Source organism: Oncorhynchus kisutch, linkage group LG20 (genome assembly GCF_002021735.2).
Source record: "Oncorhynchus kisutch isolate 150728-3 linkage group LG20, Okis_V2, whole genome shotgun sequence".
Classification (NCBI taxonomy): domain Eukaryota; kingdom Metazoa; phylum Chordata; class Actinopteri; order Salmoniformes; family Salmonidae; genus Oncorhynchus; species Oncorhynchus kisutch.
In genome coordinates, this window is record NC_034193.2 from 13,061,358 (window position 1) to 13,076,175 (window position 14,818).

The following is a 14,818-nucleotide window of genomic DNA, read 5'->3' on the forward strand; positions in this document are numbered from 1 at the left end:
GCAGTGAAGCAGCGCTTCCCAAAGTCAGTCTTCAGGGGGGCCCCCAGGGGGTGCACGTTTAGTTTTTTGCCCTAACACTACACAGCGGTTTCAAATGATCAAAGCTTGATGATTAGTTGATTGTTTGAATCAGCTGTGTAGTGCTAGGGCAAAAAACAAAGCATGTACCCCTTTGGGGTCCCCAGGACCAAGTTTGGGAAACCGTGCACTAAAGTAATACTGCAACAAAATATGGCAAAGCAAATCACTTTTTGTCCTGAATACAAACTGTATGCTTGGGGCAAATCCAATTCAACACATTACTGAGTACCACTCTCTATATTATCAGCATAGTGGTTGCATCATGTTATGGGTATGCTTGTAATTCTTAAGGACTGGGAAGTTTTTCAGGATAAAGAAGAAAGCACAGGCAACATCTTATTGGAAAACCTGTCTCAGTCTGCTTTCCGCCAGACACTGGAAGATGAATTCACATTTCAGCAGGTCAATAACCTAACCTTGTGTTTTAGGTTATTGACCTGCTGAAATGTGAATTCATCTTCCAGTGTCTTACCAAGAAGACAGTGAATGTTCCGGAGTGCCGAGTTACATTTTTGACTTAAATCTACTTGAGCATTTATGTCAAGACTTGAAAATGGTTGTTTAGCAATGATCAACGACCAATATGACAGCGCTTGAAGACTTTTGAAAAGAATAATGGGCAAATGTTGCACAATCCAGGTGTGGAAAGCTCTTAGAGACTTATCCAGAAAGACTCACAGCTGTAATCACTGCCAAAGGTGTTTCTACAAAGTATTGACTCAGGGGTGTGAATACTTACATAAAGGAGATATTTCTGTATTTAATTTTCCATAAATTTGCAAAGAAAAAAAAAAAAACATGTTTTTACTTTTTCATCGTGCAGCATTGTGTGTAGACGACTGAAAAAAACAAACATTTAATCCATTTTGAATTCAGGCTGTAACACAACAACATATGGAACGAGTCAAGGGGCATGACTACTTTCTGAAGGCACTGTTCTAAGAGTCAGTGCTCTTGTTAATGTGTTTCCACTTCCGCAGACGTTAAAGGGTGTCAGGTAAGGCTTCCCGGGTGGTGCAGTGGTCTAAGGCACTGCATCGCAGTGCTAGCTTTGCCACCAGAGACTCTGGGTCCGAGCCCAGGCTCTGACACAGCTGGCCGCGACCGGGAGGCCCATGGGGCGGCGCATCGTCCGGGTTAGGGAGGGTTAGGCCGGCAGGGATATCCTTGTCTCATCGCGTGCGAGCGACTCCTGTGGCGGGCTGGGTGCAGTGCATGCTGACCAGGTCGCTAGGTGTACGGTGTTTCCTCCGACACATTGGTGTGGCTGGCTTCCGAGTTGGCTGCTCACTGTGTTAAGAAGCAGTGTGGCTTGGTTGGGTTGTGTTTTGGGGGATGCATGGCTCTCGACCTTTGCCTCTCCCGAGTCCGTACAGGAGTTGCTGCGATGAGACAAGACAGTAACTACTAACAATTGGATACCACGAAATTGGGGAGATAAAGTGGGGTAAAAAAGGTGTCAGGTAGCCTAGAGGTTAAGAGTGTTGGGCCAGTAACTGAAAGGTGTTGATTAAGGCAGCCCCCCGCACCTTTCTGATTCAGAGGGGTTAAATGTGGTTGAATGCATTCAGTTGTGCAACTGACTAAGTATCCCTTCCCAAATGAATTAGCCTATGATTTTAGTGCACATAAAGATGTGTCATTCATCTCTATTGAACTTTAAAACAAATCTGGAAATTCTGGAGTCCTATTTTGACAGTAAAATACAGTCACTATAGTCTACATATCAACTCAAAATTAGGATGCACATCTAAATATATTGAATCATGCATTCCTGCTTGGATGTGTTAAATGAAACAAAGTATTTCCTGAATACTTCAGTAGTCTATTTATTATACTTCTTAATAAAGTACTATGAATGACTTTATAAGATAATTACTTACATGTTAGTCTGGAGCCCTGTAATGTAATGAACACTTAGGGGATGTGCTGATTCAGAAGAACACATAAAACAGGAACTCATTTGTGTCTCTAGTCTAAATCATTAGCTTTAATAACATGTCTTGAAGATGCACTCCGGGATCTTAAACACAAAAAAATTGTAACATATGGCACTGTAACGGTTTTCTGTATGTGAAAGAGAGTCAGACCAAAATGCGGCGTGGCTATTGAGATCCATGTTTAATGAAAACAAAGTAAACACGAATCAAATACAAAAACAATAAACGTAACACGAAAACCGAAACAGCCTAATACTGGTGCTAAGTAACACAGACAGAACAAGGACATAAGGACAATCACCCACACCCCCCAACACCAAACAGGCTACCTAAATATGGTTCCCAATCAAAGACAATGACTAACACCTGCCTCTGATTGAGAACCATATCAGGCCAAACACAGAAACAGACAAACTAGACATGTAACATAGAATGCCCACTCAGCTCACACCCTGACCAACCAAAACATAGAAACATACAAAGCAAACTATGGTCAGGGTGTGACAGGCACAAATTGGATTTGTTACATATCATATGACTTGACAAATTCATATGACATCTAGAATTGGATGACGTAATATATAAACAATGCCTAAATTGGCGGCGTACATATGATGTGAGCTGGTGTGAATAAAATGCCAGGGCTGAATTCTTGTCCTAGTCTGCCACGGACTACAAGGCAGGCATAAATACCAGTAGATATTGGATTATTACTCTACAGAGTAAATCAAATATAGTTGATCTGGTCCTTCTCTTGTCCTAGTCTGCCACGGACTACAAGGCAGGCATAAATACCAGTAGATATTGGATTATTACTCTACAGAGTAAATCAAATATAGTTGATCTGGTTCTTCTCTTCTACAGGACATATCCAGAGGCATGTGTGTGTGTGTGTGTGTGTGTGTGTGTGTGTGTGTGTGTGTGTGTGTGTGTGTGTGTGTGTGTGTGTGTGTGTGTGTGTGTGTGTGTGTGTGTGTGTGTGTGTGTGTGTGTGTGTATAATTCGACCAACTGGGGACATTTTGCCCCACAAGGAAAAATACTATTTCTAGGGGGGTTAGGGTTATAATTAGGGTTAAGATTTTGGGGTTAGGGTTAGGCGTAAGGGAAAATAGGATTTTGAATGGGAATCAATTTTGTGTCCCAACAAGAATAGTAAAACAAGACTGTGTGTGTGTGTGTGTGTGCGTGGGCGATGAAGCACTTGCTCACCCGGGGTGGTTGCTAGGTGTCCGTGTTATGGTCCAATGCAGTGCTTCATGTGCTCAACGCTACTCACCTCTTCACCTGCTCATACCTAGACGATACCCCCCAACAGACAGTGTGTACGTGGAATTATGTTTACAACTTTGTTCATTCATTAGCATGACACACTTTTCCTGTAGAGACCCTGCTTCTTAAAATAACTTTTCTAAATGGGAGAGAGAGGTACAGAGTCGATACAGAGATAAAGATGTCATTTCTTGATTTGAACCAGTTTACTATAGCAGGAAAATACTCCTGCAGCAACAGGAAATGTGAATTATTTTTGAATTATAATGAATAATGAAATTTATAATGAAATTTTTTTTGTAGGGGTTGATACATTTTTTTTCAGGGCAAATCAAGTCTGACATTATCAAAGTGGAAATAACAAACTTCGGAATCTTTTTTAAACCTTGAATAGTTTTGCATATCCTGCTGTGCAGCAACAAAAGAGTGATCAAATTAAGATCTGTACTGAGAGAGAAAGATTTAAAGTGACATAAATAAATAAATAAAGATAAAATGTGGATGTCACGCTTTAGATTCTGCAGGGGAAATCTGTGTGTAAAAATAAACTGCAGTTTCTATATTTCTCTCCTCCTCCTCCTCTCCTCTCTTCCTCCTATTTTTAGATCAAGACATTTATCGTTCAGAGAGCAGTGTGTGCCGGTCTGCCACAGGAGCACACGTGCAGGCTCTGGCACGTGCGCTAACACTCACATTGCTCAACGATGCAGGCAGCAACTGGAGAGGGAACGACGGAAGATGAGGGGGAACGAGGGAGGAAGAAAGGGAAAGAGGTGGAGGGAGAAAAGGGAGAGTTAATTAAAGAGAGGATGAACGGAAGGAAGAGGTGACTCGGAGAGAATCATAAACAACAGGACGAACAGAATGACAGGAAAAGAAAGGAGAGTGATACTGAAGGACAGAATGGTTGCAGATGGTTAATCAAACAGATCAATATTCCTTTGAGGAGAGGAGAGGTGAGACATAGGAATGCAGATACATTCATTTGTCACTCACACACACACACACACACACAAATGCATACACCCACACTCATGCTTGATTGGAAGAGGGAATTGTAATAGCGATTGACCCTCTCCTCTGGTCCACCCTCCTCTCCTCCCCTGCTGTCTCTCTGTTCAGCACTACAGGATGTGATTTCCTTTCCAAGACTCACTGTAGCAAACTGTCAATCACAATTTAACGTGAGCAAACATCATTTTTTATTGTTGCTTTATTTAATAAGGGAGTCACACTGAGACCAAAGTTTATTTTACAGATGAGCCCTGAATTAAACTAAATCAAATCAAATTTGTCACATGCACATGGTTAGCAGATGTTCATGCGAGTGTAGCGAAATGCTTGTGCTTCTAGTTCCGACACTACTGTTCAAAAGTTTGGGGTCCTTTAGAAATGTCATTGTTTTTGAAAGAAAAGCAAATTTTTTTGTTAAAATAACATCAAATTGATCAGAAATACAGTGTAGACCTTGTTAATGTTGTAAATGACTATTGTAGCTGGAAACTGCATTTTTATGGAATATCTACATAGGTGTACAGAGGCCCATTATCAGCAACCATCACTCCTGTGTTCCAATGGCACGTTGTGTTAGCTAATCCAAGTTTATCATTTTAAAAGGCTAATTGATCATTAGAAATCCCTTTTGCAATTATGTTAGCACAGCTGAAAACTGTTGTGTTCTGATTAAAGAAGCAATAAAACTGTCCTTCTTTAGACTAGTTGAGTATCTGGAGCATCAGCATTTGTGGGTTAGATTACAGGCTCAAAATGGCCAGAAACAAAGACCTTTATTCTGAAACTTGTCAGTCTATTCTAGTTCTGAGAAATGAAGGCTATTCCATGCAAGAAATTGCCAAGTGTCACACCCTGACCTGAATTTTCTTTGTTTTCTTAATTGTTTTGGTTAGGTCAGGGTGTGACATGGGTGATGTATGTGTTTTTTGTACTGTCTAGGGGTTTTGTAGGTTTTTGGGGTTCTTTACTATCTAGGTGTTTATACATGTCTATGGTTGCCTAGATTGGTTCTCAATTAGAGGCAGGTGTGTATCATTGTCTCTGATTGGGAACCATATTTAGGCAGCCATCTTCTTTGGGTATTTCGTGGGTTATTGTCTATATCTATGTCTAGTTGCCTGTGTCTGCACTAGTATTATATAGCTTCACGTTCGGTTTGTTGTTTTGTATCGTTCGTTAAGTGTTCTTCGTCTTCATTAAAGTATCATGTATTCACATCATGCTGCGCCTTGGTCTCCTCCATACGACGATCGTGACACCAAGAAACTGAAGATCTCGTACAACGCTGTGTACTACTCCCTTCACAGAACAGCGCAAACTGGCTCTAACCAGAATAGAAAGAGGATAAACTGCATCTAATGGCTTTAATGAAGTGGCAGCTGCTTTTATATATGACGTTGCTATAGGAACGTTGACTGTATAGTCTGCTTTCTACTACTTAGCGAGAGGCAGAAACTATTTCCATAGAAGAAGCCCATTTTTATTCTCAACTTCTTAACTAACTTGTCAGTATCCTTTAAAAAAATCTGCCTGTCATCTATTCAGTTGCCCGGATATTGGACACGATCAATATGCACACCATCTAAAGTACATATGCTGAAATCATCAGTTATTTTGATGCGCTCTAGAGAACAACAAATACTTAGTTTTCCCTTCATTCATTACTAATTTACAGACTAGTCAATATTATTAATGTAAACAGTAAAAAGTACAGGACCCAGAACAGACCCCTGCTGAACACCTTTCCACGAAACCTGATTTAACACCATCAGTAGACACACATTGAGTTCTGTTTGTGAGAAGAACAAAATTCAACCAGTTACATTCAGCCTGGTCTAGCCTAATTGAGGAAAGGCTATGAGTTAGCAATGAGTGATCAACAGCATCGAAAGCCTTTGACAGGTCAATGAAGAGGGCTGCACAATGTCACCTTTTATTCATACAGTTAACCACATCATTTATAAACTAGAGAGGCAGCTATGACCTGGTCTAACTGATGTACATTTAGAATACATTTCAAAGATAAGAAATAGCTTGCTGAGAATGAATCAAGCATTTTAATATTTTGGCTAGGCAAGAAAGTTTAGAAATAGGACAGAACTGAAAACGTGTGTGTGAGCAAGGAGGCCTACAAACCTGACTCAGTTACACCAGCTCTGTCAGGAGGAATGGGCCAAAATGCACACAACTTTTTGTGGGAAGCTTGTGGAAGGCTACTCAAAACGTTTGACCAAAGTTAAACAATTTAACGGCAATGCTACCAAATACTAATTGAGTGTATGTAAACTTCAGATTGTCCAAGTTCTGCCCCTCATTCAGGGGCAAATTGTGTCACTTATCTTGCTTTCATTGCATGCAGAGTCAGTGTATTTGCAACAGTTTGGGCTGCCTAATTTTCCAGAATTTTACGTAATTAGGACATAAAATTGAAGGTTGTGCAATGTAACAGGAATATTTAGACTTATGGATGCCACCCGTTAGATAAAATACGGAATGGTTCTGTATTTCACTGAAAGAATAAACGTCTTATTTTCGAGATGATAGTTTCCGGATTCGACCATATTAATGACCTAAGGCTCGTATTTCTGTATATTATGTTATAACTAAGTCTATGATTTGATAGAGCAGTCTGACTGAGCGGAGGTAGGCACCAGCAGTTGTAGGCACCATTCAGACTGAGCGGTTGTAGGCACCATTCAGACTGAGCGGTTGTAGGCACCATTCATTCAAACAGCACTTTCGTGCGTTTTGCCAGCAGCTCTTCGCAAGCACAGCCCTGTTTATGACTTCAAGCCTATCAACTCCCGAGATTAGGCTGGTGTATCCGATGTGAAATGGCTAGCTAGTTAGCTGGGGTGCGCGCGAATAGTGTTTCAAATGTCACTCGCTCTGAGACTTGGAGTGGTTGCTTTTGTGGAGCGATGGGTAACGCTGCTTCGAGGGTGGCTGTTGTCGATGTGTTCCTGGTTTGATCCCAGGTAGGAGCAAGGAGAGGGACGGAAGCTATACTGTTACACTGGCAATACTAAAGTGACTATAAGAACATCCAATAGTCAAAGGTTAATTGAAATGCATTCCAGGTGACTACCCCATGAAGCTGGTTGAGAGAATGCTAAGCGTGTACAATGATGACATCAAGGCAAAGGGTGGCTACTTTTGACCAATCTCAAATATAAAATCTATTTTGATTTGAATGATTAAGTGTGTCCAAACTTTTGACTGGTACTGTAGGTCTGCCAGGCCGGCTAGGTAGGGAAGTCCGGCTGGCCAGCCAGGCAGGTAGGTTCGGCTTTCCGGCCAAGTAGGTAGGTCCGGCCGGACAGGTAGGTTGGTCCATCCGTCCAGCCAATCAGATAGGTGCGGCCGATTCGGTCGGCCAGGTAGGTCCGGCCAGACATGTAGTTCCGGTAGGTAGGTCTGTTCCGCCGGCCGGCCAGCTAGTTCGGTCCTGCTGTCAAAGGAGAGTTGTCAAGGGAGAGTCCGGCTGTCAAGGGAAAGCAAGTTAGGCCAGGTAGGTATGGCCTGCCATGCAGGTAGGTAGGTCTGGCCTGCTGGCCAGGTAGGTAGGTCCGACTGGCCGGCTAGATCGGTCTGGCTGGTCATTCAGATTGGTCCGGCCAGGTAGGTATGTCCTGCCGGCCAGATAGTTGCCCAGAACAGAGCTGCACGTCTTGCTCTTCATTGTAATCAGAGACTATGCACTCTTGGCTAAGAGTTGAGGATAGACTGACTGCTTCACTTCTTGTTTTATAAAATGCATTAATGTGTTGGGAATTCCAAATTGTTTGCATAGTCCACTTACACACAGCACTAACACACACACTTACCACACCAGACATGCCACAAGGTTTTTTTTTCAAAGTCCCCAGGTCCAGAACAAATTCAAGGAAACACACAGTATTATACAGAGCCATGAGTTAATGGAACTCCCTTCCATCTTATACACAGTATTATACAGAGCCATGAGTTCATGGAACTCCCTTCCATCTTATATAGTGTAAGTGAACAACAAACCTGGTTTCAATAAACAAATAAAATAACACCTCACGTCACAACGCCTCTCCCCCCATGTGACCTTCTTGTTGTGATGGTGTCCTGGAATGTACAGTATGTGTGTATGTGTGCTTCTACACCTGCATTGCTTGCTGTTTGGGGTTTTAGGCTGGGTTTCTGTACAGCACTTTGAGATATCAGCTGATGTACGAAGGGCTATATAAATACATTTGATTTGTGTGTAACTGATAGATGCACACACTACATGTTCTGGTTTTAAATGTATGTCAGTTGTAAAGTCTTTTGTCTGTAATGTTATTTTCGTTATGTCTTTTTTATTTCACCTTTATTTAACCAGGTAGGCTAGTTGAGAACACCTTTATTTAACCAGGTAGGCTAGTTGAGAACACCTTTATTTAACCAGGTAGCCTACCTGAGAACACCTTTATTTAACCAGGTAGGCTAGTTGAGAACAAGTTCTCATTTGCAACTGCGACCTGGTCAAGATAAAGCATAGCAGTGTGAGCAGACAACAAAGAGTTACACATGGAGTAAACAATTAACAAGTCAATAACACAGTAGAAACCAAAGGGGGAGTCTATATACAATGTGTGCAAAAGGCATGAGGAGGTAGGCAAATAATTACAATTTTGCAGATTAACACTGGAGTGATGAATGATCAGATGGTCATGTACAGGTAGAGATATTGGTATGCAAAAGAGCAGAAAAGTAAATAAATAAAAACAGTATGGGGATGAGGTAGGTGAGAAAGGGTGGGCTATTTACCAATAGACTATGTACAGCTGCAGCGATCGGTTAGAATGTGGAGGCTCCTCAGAGGAGGAAAGGAAGGACCATCCTCCTCAGTGAAATTTCATAAAAATACTGCAACATTAAAAGAAGTGATCCTTTTTAGATAAAACTATGCTAAATATATTCATATGTCACCAAATAATGTATTAAAATACACTGTTTTGCAATGAAGGTCTACAGTAACTTCAACAGCGCTGTCAGAGCGGGAGAGAGAGAGCTCTATATTGTTGCAGTAAGACTCTATACGGACCTCTTCTGGTTGATTGACAGATTTCAGCTACATCCTCATTGGCCAGACCTTGTTATGAGTCATAGTCAGTTTCAGATTAGGTATCAGTTTCACTATATAGTGTGGCGTATACTCCATAAAGCCACATTTGTAAGGATTACGCAATGGAAGAACACATTTCGCTGCAAAAAATGGCCAAATTTGGCTGACATATTTATGCGCAGGGAAGCCATTTGCATGGTTAATTGCGTTCTTGCTTTGCGCACTTACGTCAGGTACAGTATAAATGACGGTTAAACGTCATGATACCCAGGCTTCTCCCTTCACAGACAAAGCATCCAATGAGAAGACAGAGCCAGATGAGTGGTTACATCCCCAGTAGGAGAGCAGTGGTAATAATTTTATTATGAAAAAATACAGGATCCCTCTTTCCCCCCCAGCAACGATACCCACAGACACATTAACAAACACACACACACATGAACAAACCCACACACACACACACACAAATCCCTCTCTCTCTCTCTCTCTCTCTCTCTCTCTCTCTCTCTCTCTCTCTGGAAATGACTCGTAGCCTTCTTTGATCCTCACACTCTAATCACACACATACATACTTCTCTCTCCTTCATCCTTCCTTTCATTCATCAACGCTCTCTTTCTCTGTCTTTCTTCCCCTTTGCTTTTTTGCATTGCACTTCCTTTGGCTGTTCCTATTATGGTAAACAGTATACCTTTTTAGAACACAGAGAACCACTTCAGTACTATATATATATATATACAGTTTAAGTCAGAAGTTTACATACACTTAGGTTGGAGTCATTAAAACTCATTTTTCAACCACAAATTTCTTGTTAACAAACTATAGTGTTGGCGAGTCGGTTAGGACATCTACTTTGCAAGACACAATTTTTCCAACAATTGTTTACAGACAGATCATTTCACTTATAATTCACTGTATCACAATTCAAGTGGGTCAGAAGTTTACATACACTAAGTTGACTGTGCCTTTAAACAGCTTGGAAAATCCCAGAAAATTATGTCATGGCTTTAGAAGGTTCTGATAGGCTACTTGACATAATTTGAGTCAATTGGAGGTGCACCTGTGGATGTATTTCAAGGCCTACCTTCAAACTCAGTGCCTCTTTGCTTGACATCATGGGAAAACCAAAAGAAATCAGCCAAGACCTCAGAAAAGAAATTGTAGACCTCCACAAGTCTGGTTCATCCTTGGGAGCAATTTCCAAATGCCTGAAGGTACCAAGTTCATCTGCACAAACAATAGTACGCAAGTATAAACCCCATGGGACCACACAGCTGACATACCTCTCAGGAAGCAGACGTGTCTCCTAGAGATGAACGTACTTTGGTGTGAAAAGTACAAATCAATCCCAGAACAACATCAAAGGACCTTGTGAAGATGCTGGAGGAAACAGGTACAAAAGTATCTATATCCACAATAAAACGAGTCCTATATCGACAAATGTCCTCTCGACTGATGAAACAAAAATAGAACTGTTTGGCCATAATGACCATCATTATGTTTGGAGGAAAAAGAGGGAGGCGTGCAAGCCGAAGAACACCATCCCAACCGTGAAGCACGGGGGTGGCAGCATCATGTTGAGGGGGTGCTTTGCTGCAGGAGGGACTGATGCACTTCACAAAATAGATGGCATCATGAGGTAGGAAAATAATGTGGATATATTGAAGCAACATCTTAAGATATCAGTCAGGAAGTTAAAGCTTGGTCGCAAACGGGTCTTCCAAATGGACAATGACCCCAAGCATACTTCCAAAGTTGTGGCAAAATGGCTTAAGGACAACAAAGTCAAGGTATTGGAGTGGCCATCACAAAGCCCTGACCTCAATCCTATAGAAATTTGTGGGCAGAACTGAAAAAGTGTGTCTGAGCAAGGAGGCCTACAAACCTGACTCAGTAACACCAGCTCTGTCAGGAGGAATGGGCCAAAATCCACACAACTTGTTGTGGGAAGCTTATGGAAGGCTACCCGAAACATTTGACCCAAGTTAAACAATTTAAAGGCAATGCTACCAAATACTAATTGAGCGTATGTAAACTTCTGACCCATTGGGAATGTGATGAAAGAAATATAAGCTGAAATAAATCATTCTCTACTATTATTCTGACATTTCAACATTCTTAAAATAAAGTGGTGATCTTAACTGACCTAAGACAGGGAATTCTTACTAGGATTAAATGTCAGGAACTGTGAAAAACTGAGTTTAAATGTATTTGGCTAAGGTGTATGTAAACTTCCAACTTCAACTGTATATTGCGCAAATCTGAAATCACACACTATTCCCCATGTCGGGCTCTGGCCAAAAGTGGTGTGTACTATGTAGGGAATATGGTGGCATTTGGGATCGAGCCTATGACTTACTACAGAGTTCAACAGCGGCATTTCATCATGTATTTTCCGTACTTCATTTTGTAAATAAAGTGTCCGTTCGTGGGCGTATCCACTTCCTGTTTCCGGTCTGTCAGGTCAGAGGTCAAGGGTCAGGAGGGAAGGTTAATTTCCATAGCGGACTCATGCGCTACAGATGGCTACATTCTCCCACGTCCACAACACAAATAGCAAAACAAACAGATACATTGAAATAAATACAATGACAATGTTAAAGACAGAGATCTTTGCCGACCTTTGGTTTAGATACAACAATAATGTATCAGTTCTGTCTCGATCTCGTTCTGCACCGGCTACTAGTCTCCAAACAGGGATTAGTTATAATGTATTATATCTTCGTACATAGACATGCTTTGTATATATTATGACATAACATGTTCAGTAGGTTAATAAAACCGTATATTTAAAGTTAAGTCTACATCAGAGAAATGAAATGTGTTACTTATAACTGTTTTATAACTATGTTATAACTGGAGGATGAGAGACTATTCCCATTAATAAAATATATCACGGCATAGCCTCAAATATATCTCTAGTACATATAGTAGATACCATATATAAAGTATATTTATAATATAGTGTTTCACCATTCACATCTGAGTAACATCAGGGTCAGAGCTGGACAAAGGTCCAAAGGAAGATTCAGTAACTAAGAACCAATCATGTTAACCTGAGGCCTCAACTAAACATTTACCATTTAAGTACCCTTCAGCAAATACACTTCCCAAAGTACACTTGAGTTCCCTTACCCTCCCTCTACCATAGTTCCCTTACCCTCCCTCTATCATAGTTCCCTTACCCTCCCTCTATCATAGTTCCCTTACCCTCCCTCTATCATAGTTCCCTTACCCTCCCTCTATCATAGTTCCCTTACCCTCCCTCTATCATAGTTCCCTTACCCTCCCTCTATCATAGTTCCCTTACCCTCCCTCTATCATAGTTCCCTTACCCTCCCTCTACCATAGTTCCCTTACCCTCCCTCTACCATAGTTCCCTTACCCTCCCTCTATCATAGTTCCCTTACCCTCCCTCTATCATAGTTCCCTTACCCTCCCTCTATCATAGTTCCCTTACCCTCCCTCTATCATAGTTCCCTTACTCTCCCTCTATCATAGTTCCCTTACCCTCCCTCTATCATAGTTCCCTTACTCTCCCTCTATCATAGTTCCCTTACCCTCCCTCTATCATAGTTCCCTTACCCTCCCTCTACCATAGTTCCCTTACCCTCCCTCTATCATAGTTCCCTTACCCTCCCTCTATCATAGTTCCCTTACCCTCCCTCTATCATAGTTCCCTTACCCTCCCTCTATCATAGTTCCCTTACCCTCCCTCTATCATAGTTCCCTTACCCTCCCTCTATCATAGTTCCCTTACCCTCCCTCTATCATAGTTCCCTTACCCTCCCTCTATCATAGTTCCCTTACCCTCCCTCTACCATAGTTCCCTTACCCTCCCTCTATCATAGCTCTTCATCACATTATTTTAGGTGTGCAGAAGTTTGTTCCATTTAACTACCATTATCTGCAAAAAACAAAATAAAAAATAAAGAGCTAGTCTGGTAGTTTCTCCCAGTATAAGGGGAGGCAGGGTAGCCTAGTGGTTAGAGCGTTGGACTAGTAACCGGAAGGTTGCGAGTTCAAACCCCCGAGCTGACAAGGTACAAATCTGTCGTTCTGCCCCTGAACAGGCAGTTAACCCACTGTTCCTAGGCCGTCATTGAAAATAAGAATTTGTTATCTGTAAACTTCTTAACTAAGAGCACAGAGTTGGCAGCTACAACTGACAGTCAGGTTACCTCCAGCTGGTCACTCACTCCAGAACCAGTAGGTACAACTAAATGATTGATGTCTTCATTATTAGTATGAACATTCCATAAGGTCTTAATAACATACAGGTTTCATATATAGTGTTTCTGTACATGACTAGTAGTTAGAGTTCAGTCTATTAGGTATCTATGTAGGCACGTACACACTAGTCCAGGGGTTGCCATGGAAACAGCACGGCCAGGTGTGGTGTGCCATCATCTGACTGGAAATGTCCATTGAGGAAGAGGCGTGGGTAATCGTTAACCCACCCCCCTTTGGATCTGTCAATTTGAAGGTTCCAGGGCCCCTCTGATTGGAGCAGGTAAAGCAGGGTGGTTAGAAGCTAAACCAGGTAATCTACTTTCTCCTTTATAGACCCAAAGAGGGGCAGGCCAGCAGGCTAACGTTCAGAGTCCATGTTAGGAGGCTAACAGAAGAGTAATTAGATGAGTTTGTTGTTTTCTAGTTTGGGGTTTCAGAGTAATTCCTGCTGAGGGGAGCTGAGAATGACAGCATAGACATAATAGTTGGAAAAGGGCAGGGAGGGGCGACAGCCCAAACTCGCCAAATAATATATTTCTATACAAATGTATATATTCCAAATACATTTACAAATGTATATCACACGTTAAAATACATTTACAAATGCATAAACAATACATTATTTGGCAAATGTTTTATATTTCACATGTATCCTAAGCTGCATCCCAAAAATATATTTTAAAAGCATTTTTTTTCCCCGTATGGGAGATGGGAGTAGTGGTGAGTTCAGAAGACCACTGAGGGGCGGTGGTGGGGAGATGTGCGTGTTTGGGGATAGGGGGGGTCCTTGGTCAACCCCCTATTGTGGCGGTGGGTGAGGTGCATTGCTGCCCTGGAAGGTGCCTGTAGCATTGTGGAGGGTTAGGACCCCAGAGGGCTGCCCTGGAAAGTGCCTGTAGCGGTGTAGAGGGTTAGGACCTCAGAGGGCTGCCCTGGAAAGTACCTGTAGCAGTGTGGAGGGTTAGGACCCCAGAGGGCTGCCCTGGAAAGTGCCTGTAGCAGTGTGGAGGGTTAGGACCCCAGAGGGCTGCCCTGGAAAGTGCCTGTAGCAGTGTGGAGGGTTAGGACCCCAGAGGGCTGCCCTGGAAAGTGACTGTAGCAGTGTGGAGGGTTAGGACCCCAGAGGGCTGCCCTGGAAAGTGCCTGTAGCGGTGTGGAGGGTTAGGACCCCAGAGGGCTGGCCTGGAAGGAGCCTGTAGCGGTG